This window comes from Macaca nemestrina, chromosome 3 (assembly GCF_043159975.1).
Source record: "Macaca nemestrina isolate mMacNem1 chromosome 3, mMacNem.hap1, whole genome shotgun sequence".
Lineage (NCBI taxonomy): Eukaryota > Metazoa > Chordata > Mammalia > Primates > Cercopithecidae > Macaca > Macaca nemestrina.
The window spans coordinates 116,575,793-116,603,114 of NC_092127.1; the positions used below are offsets into that span (position 1 = coordinate 116,575,793).

A 27,322-nucleotide genomic window follows, 5' to 3' on the forward strand; every position below is an offset into this window, starting at 1 on the left:
ACCTAGGGCTGCACTATCAGGAGACCTGCCTGAGGCTAGCCGCTGCGTTGGCCGGGCCTTCGGAACTGATATCAGCACTTAGAGTGGGATTTTCAGGGACCACCAGGACAGTGGTGCTTTCTCTTCTGGGCTCCCATCCTCCCTTTTCTCTCACAGTGGGAAGCTGACAGCAGAGTGTGTAGTGGCTGCTGTTGCCTTGCCCAGACTCCCATCTCCTAGCTTCTGTGAGTGTGGCTGCTGATGGCTTACGGCTGCCTTCCTTCTCAGATGCCTGCCTTCTGCTAAATAGCTGCTCCCTTGAGATGTTACCCCTACACTCTCACTTTAGCCAAGAGGGTCAGCCCACAGACAATGATTGACTGACTGGGGTACAAAAGTCCCGTTCCTTTGCCTTATGGCAGGGTGAATTCTGGGGCGCAATTCATGTTCCCTGTCAGATCAGGCCAAAGCTAGGTACTTGAGGCTATATCTTTGCTTAGAATTTTCCCTGCTCTATCTTGCTGCCCTCCTCCTAAGAACAATTCCCTGTTGAAAAAACACTGGCTTCAGGATTTTTAAAACTATGCCATGGGGAACCATATCAGGTTAGGGAGATTTGGAATTATATTGGGATCCGTATCCTAGGAAGAGGAAAAGAAGCCTCTATGGACAATAGACAAGGAACAGCCAACTTGGTCACATTTCCTATCAAATGTAAAGTAGAACTAGATTTTCAGGAATCATTTGTTTCTTCAGGTCTTCTTTGGCAGGTTTCTTTCTTACTCCCTTCCTCCTGAGAACACTTCCTCAAGATATATCCTATGTACAAGGATCCTTTTGTAGGTTCTACTTCTAGACAACCTGTCCTAAGACAAGATGTCATTAGATAGTGTGTGAGTGGTGGGAAGTTCGGGGTGGAAAGAACATAAACTTTGGGATTGGAAATGTCTGGGTTCAGCCCCAACAACATCACTTCTTAGCTGCATAAATCCATCAAGTTATATGGACTCTATGTTCCTCTATTGCCTTCTCTATATAATGCAGGATGGCCACATATCCCTTGCAAGGATATTGTGATGATCACATTAAATTCAATGAGAAAATAGATGTGAAAACCTATGGCACATAACAGGGATACAGTAATGGCAGCTTCCCTTGCCTGCTGGAACTTGACCACCACCCCCATCCACGCATGGTTCTGCACTATCCTCTTTGGTTCCCCATGCACAATAATTTTCTTACTCTCTATTCTCTTTCTCTTTTCCCTTTTGTATCTTCCTCATATTACCTCTTCTTCCCAGGATTTCTTCATCTCATTTTTTACAGTGCTTTTCACGTCTTCCGGCCATGATAAACTAAGAAAAATGCATGGCAATACTCAGAAATACTGATCCTTGTTCTGTGGGCTATGGCCAGGGAAGCTGCCTTGAGTTTATCAGTTTTTGCCAGCTAGGCTGAGTTAGCTTGGGTTCATTTTTGTAAACAGGACTCAGGGGGCTGGTTTGTGGCTTTTCCTGAACTAGTGTTTACCCAGGGAAGGCTATGCTATTTTCCTCACGAGATGAAAATAAAGGTCATTAAAAATGGATTAGGCTAATGCTTGACATAAGTGCCCTCATCCATCTTCCTCCTCTGGGCCAAGTGGTGGCCCAGAAGAGAGCTGATTGCCACAGTCAGGCCCTAAGATGAGAGTCTACAGGCTCAGTCACAAACCAGCTGTGGGACTTCGGGGAGATTGCATAACCTCCTTAGGGTCCTGTTTCTCCATCACCAGAAAAGCCCGACAGTGAAATGTGTGCCAACTACTTCACAAAGGGCCTCCTAGAGTTCCTAAAATGTGATCTGGAAAGCACCAGAACACAGTGCAGAAACTGACGGAAAACAATGTATTTTGTTCCTAATATTCTTGTTAATAACACTCTGAAACCATTGCAAATCAGCACAGTAGGGCAGGAAGTATGCGATAAATCACGTACTCCATAATAACACTCTACAATGAAGAAGACAGGAAATCTGAAAGTCACACATTAGCCTTGTGCACCCAATACCACCTGCTCAATTGGATTTGTATTGTAATTATAATTTTCACAAGCCCAGTGGAATGAGCTGAGATAATTAACATGTTTTTATCTGTCCAGCTTGGCTTTTTTTTTGTTTTTTTTTGAGATGGAGTCTCTGTTGTCCAAGCTGGAGTACAGTGGTATGATCTCAGCTCATTGCAACCTCCACCTCCCGGGTTCAAGCAATTCTCCTGCCTCAGTCTCCCAAGTAGCTGGGACTACAAGTGCACACTGCCAGGCCTGGCTAATTTTTTGTATTTTAGTAGAGACGGGGTTTCACCATGTTGGCCAGGCTGGTCTCGAAGTCCTGAGCTCAGGCAATCTGCCCGCCTCAGTCTCCCAAAGTGCTGGGATTACAGGTGTGAGCCACCGCCCCCGGCCCCAGCTTGGTTTTCTGTTCTTCTTCTTGCATGAGTACTCCCTTTCCTCTGGGAGTACCATCTCTCCTGGTGGAGCTTCAATCACAGTGGGGTGTTGGCCAACCTACTTACCACCTCTTATGCAGGAAGGGTGGGCATATGACCCAGCCTCACAGTTGACTATAGTCCACTTCTCTCTGATCACAGGGACTGCTCCAAGGGGTGTTGGTTTACTAAGTCAATCAGGATTCTTCCCTGGCATGTTTGTCATAGGAAGTATCCCTCTCTGTTTTTTTTTTTTTTTATTATTATTATACTTTAAGTTCTAGGGTACATGTGCATAACATGCAGGTTTGTTACATATGTATACTTGTGCCATGTTGGTGTGCTGCACCCATCAACTCGTCAGCACCCATCAACTCGTCATTTACATCAGGTATAACTCCCAATGCAATCCCTCCCCCCTCCCCCCTCCCCGTGATAGGCCCCAGTGTGTGATGTTCCCCTTCCCGAGTCCAAGTGATCTCATTCTTCAGTTCCCACCTATAAGTGAGAACATGCGGTGTTTGGTTTTCTGTTCTTGTGATAGTTTGCTAAGAATGATGGTTTCCAGCTGCATCCATGTCCCTACAAAGGACACAAACTCATCCTTTTTTATGGCTGCATAGTATTCCATGGTGTATATGTGCCACATTTTCTTAATCCAGTCTGTCACTGATGGACATTTGGGTTGATTCCAAGACTTTGCTATTGTGAATAGTCCGCAATAAACATACGTGTGCATGTGTCTTTATAGCAGCATGATTTATAATCCTTTGGGTATATACCCAGTAATGGGATGGCTGAGTCATATGGTACATCTAGTTCTAGATCCTTGAGGAATCGCCATACTGTTTTCCATAATGGTTGAACTAGTTTACAATCCCACCAACAGTGTAAAAGTGTTCCTATTTCTCCACATCCTCTCCAGCACCTGTTGTTTCCTGACTTTTTAATGATTGCCATTCTAACTGGTGTGAGATGGTATCTCATTGTGGTTTTAATTTGCATTTCTCTGATGGCCAGTGATGATGAGCATTTTTTCATGTGTCTGTTGGCTGTATGAATGTCTTCTTTTGAGAAATGTCTGTTCATATCCTTTGCCCACTTTTTGATGGGGTTGTTTGTTTTTTTTCTTGTAAATTTGTTTGAGTTCTTTGTAGGTTCTGGATATTAGCCCTTTGTCAGATAAGTAGATTGCAAAAATGTTCTCCCATTCTGTAGGTTGCCTGTTCACTCTGATGGTAGTTTCTTTTGCTGTGCAGAAGCTCTTTAGTTTAATTAGATCCCATTTGCAATTTTGGCTTTTGCTGCTGTTGCTTTTGGTGTTTTAGACATGAAGTCCTTGCCCATGCCTATGTCCTGAATGGTACTACCTAGGTTTTCTTCTAGGGTTTTTGTGGTATCAGGTCTAACATTTAAGTCTGTAATCCATCTTGAATTAATTTTCGTATAAGGAGTAAGGAAAGGATCCAGTTTCAGCTTTCTACTTATGGCTAGCCAATTTTCCCAGCACCATTTATTCAATAGGGAATCCTTTCCCCATTTCTTGTTTCTCTCAGGTTTGTTAAAGATCAGATGGCTGTAGATGTGTGGTATTATTTCTGAGGACTCTGTTCTGTTCCATTGGTCTATATCTCTGTTTTGGTACCAGTACCATGCTGTTTTGGTTACTGTAGCCTTGTAGTATAGTTTGAAGTCAGGTAGCGTGATGCCTCCAGCTTTGTTCTTTTGACTTAGGATTGTCTTGGAGATGCGGGCTCTTTTTTGGTTCCATATGAACTTTAAAGCAATTTTTTCCAATTCTGTGAAGAAACTCATTGGTAGCTTGATGGGGATGGCATTGAATCTATAAATAACCTTGGGCAGTATGGCCATTTTTACAATCCTGATTCTTCCTATCCATGAGCATGGTATGTTCTTCCATTTGTTTGTGTCCTCTTTGATTTCACTGAGCAGTGGTTTGTAGTTCTCCTTGAAGAGGTCCTTTACATCCCTTGTAAGTTGGATTCCTAGGTATTTTATTCTCTTTGAAGCAATTGTGAATGGAAGTTCATTCATGATTTGGCTCTCTGTTTTGTCTGTTACTGGTGTATAAGAATGCTTGTGATTTTTGCACATTGATTTTGTATCATGAGACTTTGCTGAAGTTGCTTATCAGCTTAAGGAGATTTTGGGCTGAGACAATGGGGTTTTCCAACTATACAATCATGTCATCTGCAAAGAGGGACAATTTGACTTCTTCTTTTCCTAACTGAATACCCTTGATTTCTTTCTCTTGCCTGATTGCCCTGGCCAGAACTTCCAACACTATGTTGAATAGGAGTGGTGAGAGAGGGCATCCCTGTCTTGTGCCAGTTTTCAAAGGGAATTTTTCCAGTTTTTGCCCATTCAGTATGATGTTGGCTGTGGGTTTGTCATAAACAGATCTTATTATTTTGAGGTACGTTCCATCAATACCGAATTTATTGAGCATTTTTAGCATGAAGGGCTGTTGAATTTTGTCAAAAGCCTTTTCTGCATCTATTGAGATAATCATGTGGTTCTTGTCTTTGGTTCTGTTTATATGCTGGATTACGTTTATTGATTTGCGTACATTGAACCAGCCTTGCATCCCAGGTGGGCTTGATCATGGTGGATAAGCTTTCTGATGTGCTGCTGAATCCGGTTTGCAGTATTTTATTGAGGATTTTTGCACAGATGTTCATCACGGATATTGGTCTAAAATTCTCTTTTTTTGTTGTGTCTCTGCCAGGCTTTGGTATCAGGATGATGTTGGCCTCATAAAATGAGTTAGGGAGGTTTCCCTCTTTTTCTATTGATTGGAATAGTTTCAGAAGGAATGGTACCAGCTCCTCCTTGTACCTCTGGTAGAATTCAGCTGTGAATCCATCTGGTCCTGGACTTTTTTTGGTTGGTAGGCTATTAATTATTGCCTCAATTTCAGAGCCTGCTATTGGTCTGTTCAGGGATTCAACTTCTTCCTGGTTTAGTCTTGGAAGAGTGTATGTGTCCAGGAATTTATCTATTTCTTCTAGATTTTCTAGTTTATTTGTGTAGAGGTGTTTATAGTATTCTCTGATGGTAGTTTGTATTTCTGTGGGGTCGGTGGTGATATCCCCTTTATCATTTTTTATTGTGTCTATTTGATTCTTCTCTCTTTTCTTCTTTATTAATCTTGCTAGTGGTCTGTCAATTTTGTTGGTCTTTTCAGAAAACCAACTCCTGGATTCATTGATTTTTTGGAGAGTTTTTTGTGTCTCTTCCTCCTTCAGTTCTGCTCTGATCGTAGTTATTTCTTGCCTTCTGCTAGCTTTTGAATGTGTTTGCTCTTGCTTCTCTAGTTCTTTTAATTGTGATGTTAGAGTGTCAATTTTAGATCTTTCCAGCTTTCCCTTGTGGGCATTTAGTGCTATAAATTTCCCTCTACACACTGCTTTAAAAATGTCCCAGAGATTCTGGTATGTTGTATCTTTGTTCTCATTGGTTTCAAAGAACATCTTTATTTCTGCCTTCATTTCGTTATGTACCCAGTAGTCATTCAGGAGCAGGTTGTTCAGTTTCCATGTAGTTGAGCGGTTTTGATTGAGTTTCTTAGTCCTGAGTTCTAGTTTGATTGCACTGTGGTCTAAGAGACAGTTTGTTTTAATTTCTGTTCTTGTACATTTGCTGAGGAGTGCTTTACTTCCAATTATGTGGTCAATTTTGGAATAAGTGCGATGTAGTGCTGAGAAGAATGTATATTCTATTGATTTGGGGTGGAGAGTTCTATAGATGTCTATTAGGTCTGCTTGCTGCAGAGATGAGTTCAATTCCTGGATATCCTTATTAACTTTCTGTCTCGTTGATCTATCTAATGTTGACAGTGGAGTGTTGAAGTCTCCCATTATTATTGTATGGGAGTCTAAGTCTCTTTGTAAGTCTCTAAGGACTTGCGTTATGAATCTGGGTGCTCCTGTATTGGGTGCATATATATTTAGGATAGTTAGCTCTTCCTGTTGAATTGATCATTTTACCATTATGGCCTTCTTTGTCTCTTTTGATCTTTGATGGTTTAAAGTCTGTTTTATCAGAGACTAGTTTTGCAATCCCTGCTTTTTTTTGTTCTCCATTTGCTTGGTAAATCTTCCTCCATCCCTTTATTTTGAGCCTATGTATGTCTCTGCGTGTGAGATGGGTCTCCTGAATACAGCAGACTGATGGATCTTGACTCTTTATCCAGTTTGCCAGTCTGTGTCTTTTAATTGGAGCATTTAGTCCATTTACATTTAAGGTTAAGATTGCTATGTGTGAACTTGATCCTGCCATTATGATATTAACTGGTTATTTTGCTCGTTAGTTGATGCAGTTTCTTCCTAGCCTAAATGGTCTTTACATTTTGGCATGTTTTTGCAATGGCTGGTACCGGTTGTTCCTTTCCATGTTTAGTGCTTCCTTCAGGGTCTCTTGTAAGGCAGACCTAGTGGTGACAAAATCTCTAAGCATTTGCTTATCTGTAAAGGATTTTATTTCTCCTTCACTTATGAAACTTAGTTTGGCTGGATATGAAATTCTGGGTTTAAAATTCTTTTCTTTAAGAATGTTGAATATTGGCCCCCACTCTCTTCTGGCTTGCAGAGTTTCTGCCGAGAGATCTGCTGTTAGTCTGATGGGCTTCCCTTTGTGGGTAACCCGACCTTTCTCTCTGGCTGCCCTTAAGATTTTTTCCTTCATTTCAACTTTGGTGAATCTGGCAATTATGTGTCTTGGAGTTACTCTTCTCGAGGAGTCTCTTTGTGGCGTTCTCTGTATTTCCTGGATTTGAATGTTGGCCTGCCCTACTAGGTTGGGGAAGTTCTCCTGGATGATATCCTGAAGAGTGTTTTCCAACTTGGTTCCGTTTTCCCCCTCACTTTCAGGCACCCCAATCAGACGTAGATTTGGTCTTTTTACATAATCCCATACTTCTTGCAGGCTTTGTTCATTTCTTTTTCTTCTTTTTTCTTTTGGTTTCTCTTCTCGCTTCATTTCATTCATTTGATCTTCAATCGCTGATACTCTTTCTTCCAGTTGATCGAGTCTGTTACTGAAGCTTGTGCATTTGTCACGTATTTCTCGTGTCATGGTTTTCATCTCTTTCATTTCGTTTATGACCTTCTCTGCATTAATTACTCTAGCCATCAATTCTTCCACTTTTTTTTCATTCAGTTTCTTTGCGCTTGGTACGTAATTCCTCCTTTAGCTCTGAGAAGTTTGATGGACTGAAGCCTTCTTCTCTCATCTCGTCAAAGTCATTCTCCGTCAAGCTTTGATCCGTTGCTGGTGATGAGCTGCGCTCCTTTGCCGGGGGAAATGCGCTCTTATTTTTTGAATTTCCAGCTTTTCTGCCCTGCTTTTTCCCCATCTTTGTGGTTTTATCGGCCTCTGGTCTTTGATGATGATGGTGACATACTGATGGGGTTTTGGTGTAGGTGTCCTTCCTGTTTGTTAGTTTTCCTTCTAACAGTCAGGACCATCAGCTGTAGTTCTGTTGGAGATTGCTTGAGGTCCACTCCAGACCCTGTTTGCCTGGGTGTCAGCAGCAGAGTCTGCAGAATATAGAATATTGCTGAACAGCGAGTGTACCTGTCTGATTCTTGCTTTGGAGGCTTCCTCTCAGGGGTGTACTACAGCCTGTGAGGTGTGGGGTGTCAGACTGCCCCTAGTGGGGGATGTCTCCCAGTTAGGCTACTCAGGGGTCAGGGACCCACTTGAGCAGGCAATCTGTCCCTTCTCAGATCTCAACCTCTGTGTTGGGAGATCCACTGCACTCTTCAAAGCTGTCAGACAGAGTCGTTTGGGTCTGCAGAGGTTTCTGCTGCTTTTGTTGTTTACTGTGCCCTGTCCCCAGAGGTGGTGTCTACAGAGACAGGCAGGTTTCCTTGAGCTGCTGTGAGCTCCACCCAGTTCGAGCTTCCCAGTGGCTTTGTTTACCTACTTAAGCCTCAGCAATGGCGGGCGCCCCTCCCCCAGCCGCACTGCTGCCTTGCCGCGAGATCGCAGACTGCTGTGCCAGCAATGAGGGAGGCTCCCTGGGTGTGGGACCCTCCCGGCCAGGTGTGGGGTATAATCTCCTGGTGTGCCCATTTGCTTAAAGCACAGTATTGGGGTGGGAGTTACCCGATTTTCCAGGTGTTGTGTGTCTCAGTTTCCCTGGCTAGGAAAAGGGATTCCCTTCCCCCTTGCGCTTCCCAGGTGAGGCGATGCCTCGCCCTGCTTCAACTCTCGCTGGTCGGGCTGCAGCAGCTGACCAGCACCGATTGTCCGGCACTCCCTAGTGAGATGACCCCAGTACCTCAGTTGAAAATGCAGAAATCACCGGTCTTCTGTGTTGCTCGCGCTGGGAGTTGGAGACTGGAGCTGTTCCTATTCAGCCATCTTGCTCCGCCCCCCTTTTTTTTTTTTTTAATTTATTATTATTATTATTTTTTAAGAGAGACAGGGTCTCACTCTGTTATCCAGGCTGGAGTGCAATCATGTGACCATAGCTCACTGCATGGGCTTAAGTGATCCTCCTGCCTCAGCTTCCCATGTAGCTGGTACTACAGGTGCATACTACCACATACAGCTAATTTTTAGTTTTATTTTTTGTACTGATGAAGTCTCGCTATGTTGCCCAGGCTGATCTCAAATTTCTGGGCTCAAGCAGTCCTCCTGCCTCAGTCTTCCAAAGTGCTGGAATAGCAGGCGTGAGCCATGGTGCCCAGTCCCTCTCTGCCTTTTTGAAAACAAGCAGTTCAGATAAGCCCCCACCCCCACACCTCTTATCTTTCTTGTCACATGGGGTGAGGATGGGCAGAATGATACCATTAGACTCTAAAGCTGAATAGTGCAGAGGCCAGATGTGGAGAGAGAAGGAAAGCACTGACATTGTTTGAACCAGATCCCCCCTTCTGGACGTGTCTGTTTTGTGAGCCAACAAAATTCCTCTTTCTTTAATTAATTTGAATTAGGGTTGTCTCACATAACTCACTACAGAGTTTAAAAGAATCACATTTTAAAAAATATAAATTTTCATTTAGATTGATGTTCTTTTTCCTCAAGTATTTTATACTAATGAATATTTATAATTAGAATAGAATGAGCCCATTTGGTATTAATATATTGCAATTATTTCAATATTATTATGAAGAAAAATAGGGCTAATCTGTTATTAGCCCTGTTTTATGCTTTAATGTAAAAAATGTCTATTGGGAAGTAGAGGTATGATTTGATAAATTAAATCAGTTTAATGATTCTATGCAACTCATGAAAAACAAGCCATCTTATATACAAAATAGGAAGAAATAACCAAGAGATTGAAAAGGACAAAATATTAGCCTATAATCTTGGCTCTCCCAGCTTTTAACCTAGTGCTTTTAATATGAGGGAGACCGTGCCCAGTAATTCAGGTTTATGTTTTCTCGCATCTGTTTTACAAATGCATACAAATATATGAGAGTACTTCTTGTCCTAACTGCAGCTGGGAAGATATTTCAAGTTGTAAATATTTACTAAGTATGCATAAAATAGCAGTGTAGGCTGATATGGCCAATGATGGGGAACTAGAAGCATTAGGCCCCACTCCTGGCCCCTTTGCTAATTTCTGTGTGACCTTGGGCAGGTCAGTTAAAATCTCTGTGTTGCAGTGCTACATTTACATGAAGGAGATGCTGACCTTTATTGGTTGGCACTCCAAAAATAATAACTACTGAGGACAATGCCTGCTATTCAGAGTGGAAATCAAAGAGGGATCTCATAGAGACCGCACATCTATTACTCTTTTTTCTTTCTCTTTCTTTCTTTCTTTCTTTCTTTCTTTCTTTCTTTCTTTCTTTCTTTCTTTCTTTCTTTCTTTCTTTCTTTCAGGGGAGAAGGAGTGGTGGAGAAAGAGGGATGGATGCATGCTTGCCTGGGTCGAGGGAAACAAAACTTAATTGTTTCAAAAAAATTAGCATGCACTTCCTTCCACACGTCACTGTGGTAAGAAGAACATAATGAGGATAAAGTGGCCAGGGTTGAAAAGCCCTTCAGAGAAGATCACAGGAGAAATGCCGGCAGAGAAATTGTGAGGCGTCTTTGGGACTCTGGTGAGACATTCTTGTGTCTTAGAGTAGAAAAAGGAGGTCTCTGAGGCAGAAGGGCTTGAGTGACCTAAAGCAAATCATTTCACCTTCAAGTATCAGGTCCTTGAACTATAAAATGGAGATGATAATGCCCTTATTGAGGTGTGTCAAAACAGTTATACAAAATGACCAGCACATAGAAGCAGCCTGATAGACCCTGGGTTTCTACCTGCTTCCATTTATTCACTTACTTTGATAGTAATTTGACAATAGGACAGCAAATAAAGCAGCCTCCACATTTTCCTGTCAGGGAGCAAACCCTCAGCTACCGTTTCATCTTATACATCCAATTAGCCGATTCCATCCTATGTCCGTATTTTGACTCTAGTGAAATTTCTTGGATTCATATTCTCCCTTTACATCAAAAAGCAAACAAATATGAACAAGGATACAGGGTTGTGTTCTGTAGTTTAACAAATCTGTTTGGAGTGAAGGTGTTATAAATTTATTTTGTACAACAGAACCCAGGTTCCCTCCCTCCCTCCCCAAGAAAGGAAAAACGGCAACTGAGATGGTGATCTAGATGACACAGATGGAAGAATCTTGGGTTACATTAATAATTTAGGACTGAACCACTGCCTCAGTTGTTTCACTCTCCTGTTACTGCTAAGAGCATAGAGCATAGACAGAAGCAGTTTGACGAGAGGAAACCCAATTTGCACTGGCCAAAAAAATCTCATAATATAAGAGGATCCCAGTAATCGGACCAAAACACAACCTCATGATTGCAGCATTATGGTCATGAAGAAAGGGCTGCCTTGGCCCCCTAAGAAACTTGTGTTTTACTTTCTTCACAGCTGTAGTTCTCAAACACTTGGGGATCTCTTTCCAATGACACAAGATTTTACGACCCACTAAATGAATCTCTTTGTACCAACCATTGCTTGAAAAAAATCTAATTAGAATCATAGGGGTCCCTGGTGCAGCTCTTATGATATTTCCTAGTAATGTCAAAAGTGAAAGATTCACTGATTCTAGGAGTAAGAAAATACAGTCATGATAATAATTCCTTAATTCCAAATGCTTTACACTGCACCTGTCATTTCACATGTTATTTACTTTTTCACAACAACCCTGTGAAGTTGTAGCATTGCTCAATCCCCACAACACTGTAAGGTAGGCTTGTTTCATTACTACAGAATTTCATCACTTCAAAGACACCAAAGGGTAGAATGTGCACTCTTATTTTATGTGCCCACCCAGAAAGAAAGCAGAATACTGTCAATTAGTCCACAACACACCATCAATTGCATAAAACAAAACTTAGCTGGTTTCTGAGATATTAAAACGTGAAAGAAGGAGTGTCTTAGAATTAATGAAACACGGACTTTGCCTTTTGCAGATGAGGAAATTTCTGCTGTGTTAAAGACTAGGCTGCTGATGGAGATTAGACCATCACTCAGAGTGATCACTTCTAACTTTTAACTTCAACTTCTAACTTCAACCCAATGGACTCCACCCAACCAGACCTAATGATTTTGAAGTTGATCCTGGAAGCAAGAGAGAAGACTCCCACTGTATATTCTTGAAACTACCACTTTAGAAGAAATGATTTATCACTGATAGATGGCAGCCACGATGGTGGCATTTTAACATGAAACAACAAACTAGTTTCAGAGGGAAATGAATGACCACTTGCTTCCTGTCATCATGATATACTGCATTAATACAATATCGGTACAGATCTTGTCATTGGGTATACTTTGTGTCTAATTAATATGTTTACATATATATAACTCTTGATTATTTTTCTGACTTGGCTTCTCTGCTGGGTTTGCAGTCATGAATGGCGGGTAAGTTGACAGCAGAAGAAATAGATCTTTTGATACTTTAACAATGCAGAATAGTCAATTGTAGTTAGCAAGACTATACAATAGAGGTATAGTCAATTGGTCAACCCTTATTATTTGCAGATTCCATAGTTGTGAATAGTTTGCCTCCTTGATAAAATTGAATTGTAATCCCCAACTTGATGCTCATGGTGCTTTTGTGGTTATTTGTGGACATGCTCAAAGCAGCGAAACTTTAAGTCATGGGATGCACACGTTCCCAGCTGAGGTCAAACAGTGACGCTCTGGCTTCTTGTGTCAGCTTTCCTACTATCAGCAAGTGTTCCCTTTGCAGACTACTTAGTGCCCCATTTTTCCTCATTTTTGTGCTCTTCATTGGTGATTTTGCTGTAAAAATGGCCCCGAAGCATAATGCTGAAGTGCTGCCTAATGTTCCTAAGCTCCAGAAAGCTGTGATGTACCTTACAGAGAAAGTAGCTATGTTAGAGAAGCGTCATTCAGGCATGAGTTATAGTGCTATTGGCCATGAGCTCAAAATTGATGTATTAAATAAGGTGCCCCAGTCAGAATGGCTATTATTAAAAAGCCAAAAACAACAGATGTTAGCAAAGTTGCAGAGAAAAGAGAACACTTATACACCATTGGTGGGAAGGCAAATTAGTTCAGCCACTGTGCAAAGCAGTTTGGAGATTTCTCAGAGAACTTGAAACAGAACTACCACTTGACCCAGCAATTCCATTACAGGTATATATCCAAAAGAAAATAAACTGTTCTACCAAAAAGACACATACTTGCATGTTCACTGCAGCACTATTCACAATAACAAAGACATGGAACCAACCTAGGTGCCGATCAATGGTGATTGGATAAAGAAAATATGGTACATATACACCATGAAATACTACGCATGCATGAAAAAGAACAAAATCATGTCCTTTGCAGCAACATGCATGCAGCTGGAGGCCATTCTTCTAAGCGAATTATCACAGGAACAGAAAACCAAGTACTGCATGTTCTCACTTGTAAGTGGGAGCTAAACATTGGGTACTCATGGACATAAAGATGGCAACAATAGACACTGGTACTACTACAGCAGGGAGGATTGAGTAGGGGGTAAAGATTGAAAGACTTTTGGGTGCTATGCTCAGTGACTGGATGACAGGATCATTTGTACCCCAAACCTAAAAAAAAATTCTTCCTTATATTTATTTAAAATCTGTTTCCTAATAAATTTTCTTTAATTAAAAAGTTTAATATCCCTGAAAAAATAAGGCATCTTGAAACAGAAACATACATTAAACAAGGTTATTTATTGATTGGCTGATGAAAATGGTGCAAACAGAGGCTCACAGGAATGCAACTTCATTCTTAAGTAGAATGGACTGTTTTGGGGTCCTAAAGTATCAAAAGGACTGTTTCTTCTGTTGCCCACTTACCGGCTCTTCATATCTCATGACTGCAAACCCAGTGAAGAAGCCAAGTCAGAGGCATAATCAAGAGTTATTTAGGTCGAGTGTGGTGGCTCATGCCTGTAATTCCAGCACTTTGGGAGGCCAAGGCGGGTAGATTGCCTGAGGTCAGGGGTTCGAGAACAGCCTGGGCAACATGGTGTAACCCTCTCTCTACTAAAAGTAAAAAATTAGCCAGGTATGGTGGTGCATGCCTGTAATCCCAGCTACTTGGGAGGCTAAGGCACAAAAATTGTTTGAACCCAGGAGGCAGAGGTTGCAGTGAGCTGAGATTGCAACACTGCACTGCACTCCAGCCTGGGCAACAGAGTAAGACTCTGTCTCAAATAAAAATAAAAATAAAAAATTATTTATATACATATACATATACTAAGTAGACACAAAGTATGCCCTATGATCTGGAAGGAAACAGAAAAATAGAATGACGGTGGTGGTGGGAATATGGGTTTTTAACATTCTTTTGTTCACATTTCCAATTGTTGGCATTTCTTTGTAGATTTCCGTGTTAAAAACAAAACGACTGTCAGGAAGGGGAGGAAGCACTGCCTAACAGAGCATGGCAGTGGTGGAAAAGCAGACCAGGGAGCCCACAAGGAGACAACGATAGAGAAGTCTTTCTTCGGGAGCACATCCTTAGCTGTGGAACAGGCTGAGATGCTTATAGAGGAAGCATGTACCTCTGTATAAGCTCTGCAGCATTCTCGGTGAAAAGTAAACAGAAAAAAAAGGGGGGAGAGAAGGAATGAAGAAAGTGAGTCTATGGCCTTAGTGCTTCTCTGCTTAGGATAGAGCACTGACACGCACATGAAAACACATACATTTCATTGCTAAAAATAAAGAATCAAAAGTGCTTTTGTTTAAGCCTTGATGTGATATTAACAATAAAGAGCCATCAGTTGCAGGAGAACAACAATGCATCCATAACCCCCAAAATGTATTAGTTTAGGGGAATTGTTGTCAACGGTAGAAACAACTAAGACTGTGTTGTTACAGAAATACATGCCTAGCTGGTTCGCCACAGAAAACTGCCTCTGGTGACTTATGGAGGGTCTGGAGGGCCTTTGAAAGCAGTTTGTTTCCTGTGGCCAGTAACTGATTTTTCACAAAATTGTGCATTGACTAATTCTCACAAGAGGTTTTGAAAATGAAGCTGGGTTTCAGGTTCGACTCACATGAGCTACTTTTATTTGGACAGTCTTTGTTTTTCTCAGTCTCGTCGCCAGTCCTTCCGGGGCCTTCCTCAATCCCTGGCTGGGGCTGAGGCCTGGCCGTTGTTTGGGATGAAAAGGTATTGGAAGGCCGGCTGCTAATTGGAGCTTGCACCTGCAGACCCCAGCCTTGGAGGCGACTCGGCACAGGCTACTGCTCTATGTGTGTGTGCTTGTGTGTGTGTGCATTTTATTTCCTCAATGAACACTGGGATGTGGCATGATTTTTTGGCCTGGGTATGCTGGAGGAGATCCAAGCTGCTTGGCCACTTTCTCTGTTCTGGGGAAGGGCGGGGCGGGCGGGGGGGCACCCTCTTTACTCTCTAAGAAGGAGGGATTTCTAGTCATGCAAATATATCCAGTGTATTCTGATCTAATCTCTTCTGGCCCCAAGAGGGGACTTACCCAGATAAGAGGTGCTCTTCAGAGACAGTGAGAGGGTGCCACAGCAGGGCTTTCACCCACTAATAAGCTGATGAATTTCTTATGAGTTTCTCACACTTCACTCTAGAACATTATCCAGGCAGTGCTGAAGAGGAATGGCTACAACCTCTGTGCTCAGCCAAAGACGAGAAAAATGGACAAACGACCCAAGTGGACCTAGCCACCATGCCTCTGTTTCCCCCACCCCACAATACCCAGGGGTTCATCCTAATGCACATATTTAATTTTGTGCATCTGATCCGTTTTGGCATACATATATGCCCATGAAATCATCACTATAATCAAGGAACAAATTAATCTTCTCTCTCTTTGTGATTTCTCCCTCTCACTCCCCATTCACCAGGTCCCCAGGCAAATATTGATCTGCTTTCTATAACTAGACTGCTTGCACATTCCAGAATTCCAATAAATGAAATCAAACAGGGTGTATTCTTTTGGTGTGTGGCTTACTTCACTCAGTATGATAATTTTGGGATTTATTCATATTGTATGTATCAATAGTTCATTCCTTTTTTTCTGCTTAGTATTGCATTGTGTGGACATAGCACAGTCTGTTTATTCATTCAGCTGTTGATGGGCATTGGGTTGTTTCCAGTTTGAGGCTATTACCAAGAGACCTGCCATGAAACCTGCCACGAAACCAAGACAGGAGGATTGCTTGAGGCCAGGAGTTAGAGACCAGTTTGGGCAACGTAGTAGAGACCTCGTCTCTACAAAAAAATAAAAACGTCAGCCAGGTTTGGTGGTACACGCCTGTGATCCCAGCTCCTTGGGAGGCTAAGATGGGAGGATTGCTTGAGCTCAGAAGGTTGAGGCTGCAGTGAGCCATGATCACATTACTGCACTCCAGCCTGGCCAATGTAGAGCAAAATCCTATCTCAAAACAAAAACAAAAACAAAAACGTCAAAGCAGGCCCAGGCCACTTCCAGTTTTTGAAGCCCTTGGGATATTAAAAATGAAAGAAGGAATCCCAAAATAGACCTATAAAATATGCTATATTTAAAACGTATATATGCTTTTGAACATATTAAGAATTCAACATATAGATAACATTGGAAACCATATCAAGATTTTGAACTTGAAGCTCCATGTGGGACCTAGGACAAAGGGTCTCCTGGCCATTGACCACTTTGTGATGGGTTATGAGGGGCAAGCACCAGCTAGAGGTCCTTCCCACATACCCTGTACACTCTAAAGTCATATCTGGCATGGTTATTCTTTATATGCTTGGGGTCAAATGAATGCTACAGAGATAGCTCTGGAAAGAAAGAGCATTTTCTAGGTGTACACAGATTTTCTGCCAGAACTAGGAAGGGCAGTCACAACCATTGGCCTTTTGGAGAGATCTCTTGCTCTACCCACCAACACCAGCAAGCCTGTGGGGCCTGAGGTTTCCTTTGGGTTGACCATAGTCTTAGACGTCTCTGCTTACTTTGAGGTCAGAATGGTACCATGACCATGAGATGGGTTGCTCCACTTGAAGAATCCCCAGATCCCTCCCAGCCATGGCACAGAAGCTCCCACCCTCTGAGGACAGTTACCATCGCCTTGGTGGAACTTTAGTCTCCCTTTGCCTTTGGGTGTGTCTAGTGTAATGGTTCTCTGTGTGGGGTGATTTTGCCCTCCGGAGGCCACTTAACATTGACTGGAAACATTTTTGATTGTTACAACTCGGGGAGTGTTATGGGCATCTAATAGGTCAAACCTAGGGGTGTTGCTGAACATTCTATAATACACAAGGCAGCTGCCCACAACAAATAATTATTCAGTCCCACATGCCAGTATTGTTGAGTCAAGAAACCTTGGTCTTTTTTTTTTTTTTTCTTTTTCTCTTTTAAGACAGGATCTTGCTCTGTTGTCCAAGCTGGAATGCAATGGCACAATCATGGTTCACTACAGCCTCAAATTCCAGGCTCAAGCGATCTTCCCATCTCAGCCTCCTGGGCAGCTGGGACCACAGACACATGCCACCATGCCAGCTAATTTTTAAGTTTTTTTGTAGAGACAGGGTCTCCCTCTGTTGTTCAGGCTGATCTCAAACTCCTGGGCTTAAGCAATCCTCCTACCTCAGCCTTCCAAAGTGCTGGGATTACAGGGGTGAGCCACCACCCCTGGTTAAGAAACCTTGGTCTTTATGATCTAATCAGGTGTCAAGCAGAGTGGACAGAAGGTGGCTGATGTAGAGTCTGAGAAAGGGGTTCTTTGTTCATTAATCCAAGAAGGCCGTGATATAGACATAGAGATAGGGTAACAAAATTCAGGGGACTGAAGAACTGGCTGCCCAAGGCCTCTTGCCCTCTCTCTTCCCTTTCTCCTCATTTGCCTTCTCCCTTCTGTTAAGAGCTTTGGAGTGTAACAGACCTGGTTTCAAACCCAGGTCCTGCTGCCTGGTAACCTTGGGCAACTTGCTAAAGCTTTTTGAACCTCAGTTTCTTCACCCGAAACACGGAAATAACAATAGTACTTTTCAGAATTATGAAAATTAAACAAGAGAAGTCAAACCATGTAAAAAGTTTGTTGGGGCCTAGCACACGGGAAGAATTCAGTAAGTGACAGTGATTATTATTATTCCATGAATGGAGCACGTCCTGACACAAAGCACTTTGCCAGCTGCGTTCTCTCGCCACTCAGCAACAGTTGGTGTCAAATTTTTATTAGTCTACAAAATCATTTACTCTAAAAGTCTTTTTAACGGTAACCCCTGCTCCTCAAAAGCAAAACCCAGTGGATAGATTGCACTTACTATGTTTTGTACTTCAGTCTAGTGATAAAAAAAAGTAAGTGGAGGCCAGGCACGGTGGCTCACATCTATAATCCATCCCAGCACTTTGGGATGGGGAGGCGGGTGAATCACTTGAGGCCAGGAGTTTGAGACCAGCCTGGCCAGCATGACGAAACTCTGTCTCCACTAAAAACACAAAAATTAGATGGGTGTGGTGGCATACTCCTGTAGCCCTAGCTACTTGGGAGGCTGAGGCATGAGAATTGCTTGAACTTGGGAGGCAGAGAGTTGCAGTGAGCCGAGATCATGCCACTGCACTCCAGCCTGGGCAACAGAGTGAGAGTCTATCTCAAAAAATAAAAAATAAAACAAAATAAAATAAAAACACCCCAAAACAAGAAATAAATGGAAGGTGACTTAAGCTAGACTGATGTATTCTATACTGAAGTATTTATGTACCTGTGTTGACATATGCCTATATGTTATTTTACGGTCCATGATGAGAAATTTACACAATGAAGTTTATCAGAAAACATACCACTGGCTGGGATTCTCATAGCAAATACCTGGGAACTCATGGGCTGCCCTATTCCAGGAGGGAACAGGATTCCATGTCAAGTGATTTGGATAGTGTCCCAGGTTGGGTAGGTTACCCTGGCACCAGCAGGGCCTCCTTGCCAGATGGCCAGGCAGAGACTGGGAGGTTCCTGCTAGAGGGAGCTCAGAGTATTTATGGAAGGTCATTGTTACCAACTCAGAGAACCAGTTCTGTGAGGTTGGCTCAAAGGGCATGTTTAACCAGAGTAACAGAGAAGTGTGGTAACGGGGAGGAGGAAGTCTGGGTAAGGATTACAAGTAGCACAGTCAAAGTGTGCTTCTCAGTTTTCAACAGAGTGAGGGAGAAGTAGTGCGGTGGCCCCAGCCCTGAGACCTAACTCCTTGATTCTTGCCAACAGCAGGAGAGTGAGCCCAGGCATCTCCAGAAAGCCAAAAGATGATCCAGGTGATAAGGGCACAGCCAGGCAGTATCCACGCCAAAAAAGAACAGAAAGTTTGGCTTAACTCTATTTTTGCCCATGTTTTTCTCCTGGGGCAGGAGTGTACCTAAAAACACTCTGGGATACACAGTGGCACTTACACAAATTAAGAATCCAGGGGAAGGGCTCCTTTGGCAAGGGAACTCTCAGGAGGATTAGGAGACTGGAGCCATGACAGAGCTCCCCAGGAACATTCTAGAAGACAGGCTAGGTTTCCTGGCCTTTGGTCACCAGCCTGGAATTCGGCAGAGCCCTCTGGTGCAGAGGGTGAATGAAGATATTTGGTCACTGCCTTCCCTCCGGTGGGCTGTTCTCAGCATTAAGGTGTCAGTGTGCACTACCATTAGGGTTACCCAGTGAAGGCTATTCCAGAAAAGGGAAGGAAGATTTGCCTACTCAAGCCCAAAGAGCAAGGGCTACTGAAATTCCCTTCCGAGTAATAGGAGTGGCAGACATTGAGGAATGTTGCAAAGAACTGTTAATTATAACTTTACTTTCTCTCTAACCAGCTCAGAAAAGAGCTTTATGGGAGGAATATAGTTTGAATGAGAGGCATTCTGTTCATTCTCCTAAATACTCTGTGGATTGAGATCAGCAGGAACAAGAAGGGGTCTACATGGCATTATCTTGGCCTCTCACATGACTGCCTTTCCTGAGTTTAGTTTAGGTGAAGTATGTCACTAGAAAAAAATATCAGGCATGTTTGCATCTGTAGGACTTGTGTCTCAATAAAGATGTTTTGAATGAATACCTGAAACCATGTGAAATACCAGACTCCTGGGCATGCATTGGTGAGGATATTGATTACTATTTCATACTGATTACTATTTCACTCAGAGTTCCCTTATAAAGCTGATATACTCAATTTCTACTCCAAGTCAGATGAGGAAAGCTTGGTACTTATAAAGGAATTGCTTTATTTATTCCTTTCTGAAAAATGAGAATGATGTAATTGGGGATATTTCCCTTCTGCTTTGGTTGCCAGGAAGCTCAGTTGAATCTGATGTCCAACTATACCAATCATGAAGGCTCTTACGACATACATACCTGGCTTCTATTTCCATTGGTCTTATCATCCTATTCTCATATTTCCCTTGTCCTTGATTTAAATTCTTGTTTATATTTCCCATGATTTTATGGCAGAGCTCCAACCCTGAGGTGCCTCCAATGTCAGTAAATGCCTGGAGTGGAGTAATAGCGCATGGTGCGGACTGTGGCAAATGGAGAGAGCTCTTCCTTGGCCACTCTGATAAACTAACATGGCTCCCCTGCCCCACTCTGTCTCTATCCTCTAACCCTGCTTTATTCATATCCTCTAACCCTGCTGTATTCATAGCACTTACAATTTCCTGTAATTATCTTACTTACCTGTCTACTTGGTTATTATCAGTCTCACTTCTGCTCTATTCCCAGAATCCAGAACAGTGCCTGGCAAGAACTGTCACCCAATCTATATTTGTTTGCTGAGGGAATGAACAAATATAGGACCAACATGGCCAGAGTTTCCTATGTTTTAAAAAACTTGAAATTTGAATTTTTACATGAAATCTCCTGATTGTTAGATGTTTAGTAGCTAATATAAAAAATTAAAAACACTATGCTGGCCAGAAATGAGCCATGCTAATGTGGGGCCATTGTTCAACTTTCTATTCTCCAGTTGGAGCAACCAGAGTTTCTTTGTAGAATAAAGTGGTATATAAATAAATGAAAACACACATCTGTTTCACATTTTACAAAGCATTGCCACCCACTGTTAATTTTTCACTATTATTTCATTATTGTTCCGATTTAACATGAGTAAATAAACCACTCCCACCCCTTTGCCCTGGAGTTGAAATGAACCTGCCCATTTAGAAGTGGAGGAAGCTGTAAAAGGCAGGAAGTGTCCCGGCAGCCAGAGCTGGCCTCCTGGTCAGGCGTTCAGGAAAGAGGAAGGAAAGGTTCTCCGTGCTCCATTTTTTCTCTTATTCCTGTCCCAGCACCAGAGGTTAGGCTGATGCTTCATCTGACAGAGGCTGTGACCTCGAATTCACATGCAGCCTCACGCTGGGTCTGTTTCTATAAATTTTGTGTGCAGAACTAGACTATCAGTGTGCGTGTTTCTTACAATCCTTTCACATACAACCTTTGGCTCACCCGCCCCCTGTCAAGAACTGCAATCCTAAATGTTTTAGTAATGCGCACACACAAACACACACACAATGAATAATTAAGCATAATGCAGAGTGTCTCTTTTATTTCTGCATAGTTAGTGTAATATTAATCTTATTTGTTTTAGGAAGCAATCTCTCTCTCTCTTTTTCTCCCTTTCTCTATAATTGGTAGACTTGTCAGTTCTTTGTGATTTAACAATGTCTCAGCCAATGATAGAGAATATAACCAAGTTCTAACCAAGAGATATTTTTCTGTATATATTTATTTTCTCAGAGAAGAAGTCTGCTGTTTTCCCAAGAATCATTGGTACACCTTGTTAAGAAAAAAAAAGCCGGGATTCATTGGCATTTTTTACTTATGGTAAAATACACTAACATGAAACTTGCCATCTTAACAATTTTTAAGAGTACAGTTCAGTAGTGTTAAGTACATTCACAATGTTGCATAACCGTCACCACCATCCATCTCTAGATCTTGCAAAACTGAAACTCTTCACCCATTAAACAGTAACTCTCCATTCGCCCTTTCCCTCACCCCCCGGCTACTGCCATTCAACTTTCTGTCTCTATGAATTTGACTACTGTAAGTACCTCATATAAGTGGAATTATACAGTATTTGTCCTTCTGAAACTGGCTTTATTTCATTCAGTATAACATCCTCAAGTTTCAACCATGATGTGGCATGTGCCAGAGTTTCCTTCCTTTTTAAGGCTGAATTTATCCCATTGTTTGTGTATACTACATTTTGTTATCCACTCACTGGACACTTGGGTTGCATATACCTTTGGGCTATTGTGAATAACGCTGCCATAAATATGGGAGTACAAATATCTGTTTGAGTCCCTACTTTCAATTCTTTTGGCTATATACCCAGAAATTGAATTGCTGGGCCATTGACAATTCTATTTTTCATTTTTTGGTGAACCACCATACCATGTTACACAATAGCTGTACCAGTCTACATTTCCATCAACAGTGCACAGGCGTTCCAGTTTCTCCATGGCCTTCACAACATTGGGTATTTTGCAATTTTTTTTTTTTTTAACTTGATAGTAGCCATGCTAATGGGTGGGAGGTGGTATCTTATTGTGATTTTTGATTTGCTTTTTCCTAACCATTAGTGATGAGGATCTTTTCCTGTGCTTATTAGCCATTTATATATCTTCTTTGGAGAAATGTCTATGCAAGTCATTTGCCCATTTTTGAATTGGGTTGTTTTGTGTTGTTGTTGAACTGTAGGGGCTCCTTACATATTCTGGATATTAACCCCTTCTCAGATAGATGATTTGCAAATGTTTTCTCTCATTCTGTGGCCTGTCTTTTCACTCTGTTGTTTGTGTCCCTTGGTGCCCAGACATTTTTTATTTTGATGTATCATTGGTATTTTTGTGCTTCCATTTTTGTCTCCTCTGGCTCTAAGGGAGGTGGACTGTGGGGGAAGGAGAACTGCCTCACAGCTCCAACAACGGGGGCTGAAAGGCCACTGGAGAAAGGTCACTAAGTCCTATGGCAAATAGACTTTCAGAACAGTTTCAAAAACTCCCTCACTCCTGCCCTTCTATCCCCTTGAACACATTCAGGGTGCAGAATTGCTTTAGTGATAATTGAATTTCAAGATGGTTTCCCTCCAGCTTTGGGGTTATCAGGACAATCATGACAATTACTACTGGCCTGAAACCCACTGAGTGTGTACAATGGCCACTCCTAACAGATCATGGTGAATGAAAAACCAATAGAAGAGAGGAGGTCTCCTTAGCATACAGGGCAATGCTGGGACCTTTGGAGGCTGAAATGATAAAAATCTTATGGTGCCTCTAACCCAAAATATGTCAAAAGATAAGCAACAGTAAGGCATAAAATGAATCCAAAAGGTTCTAATTTTGCTCAGGATAACAACATCAGAGTTTCTTTTACAATGCCAAAATCTATTCTTTTAAATTTCTGTCTTTTAATTAATTCATTATATTTTGGGGTGCTTCTGGTTCGCCAGTGCCCTAACGCCTTTTTGATCTACCTGCTGGAAAATAACAGTTTTGTTATTATTGTTTTCCATATGCTATGCATTTTTGTGTACACTATGTAAAAGAATAATTTAATCATGTCAATCCCACGAGGTGACTACTATTACAGTCTCTAGCTTTACAGTGAAGGAAACCGAGGCAGAGTATTACCTTGCCGAAGATTCAACAGCTATAGATCAACAAATCCTGGGTCACAGAACCAGGATTTAAACTCTGGAAGTCTGGCTCCAGAGCTCTTGTCCTAAAGTCTAAAATCCAGCACCACTGGCTCACCTCCACAGCCTGCACCTGCCTGGATAGCTCCTCCTCTTGCCTCTGGCCTTGCACCAGCCACCCTGAGGTAGCTCCTGAAATTCTCTATCCGTTACACTCTTTCATCCTTCCTGCACATCATTCCCTTTACCCCCCTTATAGTCAGTCTTTACCTTGTTAATCTCTGCCCATTTAGGATTCCCCTTGGGTATCTCCTCTGTGCCCACCCAGTCTGAGCTAGGTGCCCTCTGATGGCAGGCTGTGTAGGCTCTCATTGCACTTGGCCACATGGAATGGAAATTTATGGCTTGTCTGCTTCCCACAGTGGACTGGGAGTTCCTTGAGGGTGGTGACTAAGGTTTTAAATCTCTATGTCCCACCCTAACCAAGCACCAGTTACCTTGTAAGTGCTTCATATCTGTTGTTAAGTAAATGAATAATGGAGAACCTAGACAAGGACTTGACAGAGAAGCAAAAGGAACAGTGACTGCCCAAATAGTACTTTTCACCCCTGGAAATGTTGTTACTACCCCGAGCATACAGTGAGCAGCCCACATCCATATAGATCAGCAGACCAAGTGGAATAGAATGAATGGAATGAGCCTGGCTTCTTCAGGCCTGATGCTGAGGACATGTGCCCTACCTGTATGGAGGAGATAGCTCTATCCCCCTCCAAAGACAGTGACAACACAGGTACATACACAAATGTATAGCATGTGTCACAGTCCTTAAAGACATTACATAGGGCTGAGCAAAGTAGGCACCTGTGCGGGTGTGGAGGACATATGGTAGCTCCAGAATTCCAGGAGCCAGCTCAGGGCGGCCCAGAACAAAGCGTCAGGGTGCGGAGGGCGTCTGCATGGGGCAGGGGACAGTGTCATGATGGCAGTTGATGACATTTGGGGGATTGAGTGAATAAGCATATAATATATTAAGGATAATGGGAACCAGCTTCTGATGAATGTTAGAGAAGGGAGTTACAAATGTAGAAAGGGAGTGTTGGATTGGAACTGGAAGTATGAATTGGAAGTATGAATTGGCAGTATGAATTTATGGCTTTCAATACATATAGATTAATATAGAAATAAATAGATACGTAAATAGAGGAGGAAACTGGGATTCAAAATTAGATCTGTCTAGCTCTTTTCACTGATCTATACTACCGCCCTACACATAGGGCCTCTGCTGTGAAACCTCTGCCCCCTTCCCTGTCCCCCCAGAACCCCAACCCTAACTCACACAGACTTAAAAGATTCCACCCTCGTGGTTCCAGAGCATGCATCACACCTCATGTCATTAGCTGCACACAACTAACTCATGACGTTTTGATTACACTGAGGGTAGGCCTCCTCTTATCTGTATTCCCTGCATCTCCCTTGGAGCCAGGCACATGGTCATCACACTAGTTAGTATTAATATTTATTGTGCAGTTGTTATGCATCAGGAAAGACTTCCCAAACATAATCATTCACAGCTGAAGACAACCTTATGAGGGATGTATTACCATCATTCTCATTTTACATATTGGCAAGGTGAGGTTAGCGGTGTTAACTGAGGTACTCCAAGATGCAGAGCTAGTGGGAAGTAGAACCAAGAGTCAAGGCCAGACAGTCTAATTCCTCAGGCTGTGCTCCTTGCCCCTCAGCTCTGCCACCATGGACTTGGTGTAAGTAAATGTTCACTCAACAAATTCCTCCCGGGGGATTTGTGTATCTGAATGCTCTCCCTCAATCCAAGTCCACTCTTTATGCTGAGCTTACTTGAAGCTCACTTCTTTAGGGAAGCCCCCCACCCCGCCATCCTACTCTGCACTGCCTCAGCATTCCTTGGGCACAGGACTTGCACCACGCCCTGACATATGAGCCAGTCAGTGTTGGAGCAGGGAACATAGTTTATCGACATTTGTTGAACTGAATTCAATGCCCAGGAATGGAAGTAAACAGGAATACATGACAAGGTGGTGTATTGTACAGGATACTGTGGCTATCTATTTCTGGATTTTCCTGAGAGTTCCAATTTCTAAAATTCCATCCTCTCATCAGACCATTTGTCAGAATACATGGCCAAGAATGTAGTCTGGAATTTTCTGTAAAGAGTAGGGTCACCATTCTACTGAAAAGAGATAGGAATGAAGACAGGATGTGCTGCTGGTCACCCACAACTCTACACATCCATGAGCAGGTCACAGCTTCTCTCAACCTCTTTATCCATGGGTAAAACTACAATGCAACACCTACTCCTACTGTGGAATGAAACAAAGTCTGTGTGTGAATGTGTTTTAAATACCGATAAAGAATATTGTCGCATAAACCCAGTTACTGTTAGTGGGATTACTTATATTTTTACTGATCTGTCTGGCAAGTCATTTTCATTTGTCAAAGTAAATAAGCTTTGAATGACGGCCACTGCAGAAAAAAATAGGGTGTAAAGAGAGGAAATGCCAAGGCGTTTCTAGTGTTTTCAAAAAGACACACCTAGATATTTCCATCTTTTAGACTCTCCTCAGTTTGGGGTGTGTGTGTGTGTGTGTGTGTGTGTGTGTGTGTGTGTGAGAGAGAGAGAGAGAGAGAGAGAGAGAGAGAGAGAGAGAGAGGTGAGAACTGGGGGCTGAGTGGGCAGAGGTGACGTTTTTAAAAAATGGTATGAGATTCTACCTTGTAGAGGAACTAGGCCATCTTACCTTTGCTGTATTGCGGATCAGTTCCCAGCTGTGTGAAGTCTCAGGTGATAGTCCGTTTGAGAGATGAGTTTTGCTGGCTTAGCAGTAGCTCAGGAAATTTTTCTTTCTCTTTCCAGTATTCTGTGTCCCAGCTATGCATGAAAACTGCTCCACCATTGTACATGCAGGGGTTAACCAGGGCATCCCCTGTCCCTTCTGCAAGGCTTTGGGTAGAGCAGATTCATAAAACTGAGAGCAGCTATGGAGAGCTTAGCGGGAGAGTGGTCCCCTGCAGAGCAGCATGCATTAGCATCAGTGACAAATCTATTCTGGTTTGGATGGGGCTGAGACGCCCCTGAACTTCCTTCTGCTTTTGCCAAAAGCCAAGATCCTTTTGTTCACCTTTAGGGTTGCCAAGTCAGGCCTACCTCGCCCCTAGATGTTGTTTCCTGTGGGCAATGGGAAAATGATCTTGGAGCCAGAGAAGGGAAATCAACAAGGAAATAAACACAGGGTCACCACACCTTCAGGCCATCATTAGGTCTGGAACATTATCATGCTAATAGGCAGGGGCTGCTGACTGGACAGGCCCTAGAATCCTGGGCATCTTTTATTTTTGAATATGAAAAGGGACATGCACCAAAATCTATATCAGGCAAATAAGTAGTTCTGACTTGTTCCAATACCTTGCCAAAACTTTCAAAGATTTTCTCTCGGCAGTATTGCTCATAACTGAACACTGGCTAATGTTTGTGGACAAAGAAAAAGACTGAGCAAGTTTGTGGCTGATACTACTTAAGACTCTTAACTCTAAAGATACAGAATGATTGTTTAAATAAGGATTTCTTCTGCTCATTCTTCAGCATTACCATCGTCATCATTGTCAGCCGCTGCAACATCTTTGCTAACATTTATTAAGTGCTTACTGCCTACCAGGTTCTGTAGTAATTACCTGACCTGCATTATTTAATTTAATTCTCAACAGAATCTATAATTATCACTCCC

General features: G+C 42.4%; 1 protein-coding gene across 2 annotated transcripts in view; it reads right to left on the minus strand.

The window, feature by feature from the left end:
- The window catches only part of LOC105499563 (ligand of numb-protein X 1), a 195,505-nt gene extending 168,970 nt beyond the window's left edge, over positions 1-26,535 (minus strand). The window contains exon 1 of one of the 2 annotated variants that reach the window (XM_071093347.1): positions 26,339-26,535. The gene's annotated coding sequence lies outside the window, so the exon portion shown is untranslated. The remainder of the gene's footprint in view (positions 1-26,338) is intronic. The other variant, XM_011772197.3, reaches the window with a different exon arrangement.
- Positions 26,536-27,322: the final 787 nt, after the last annotated feature.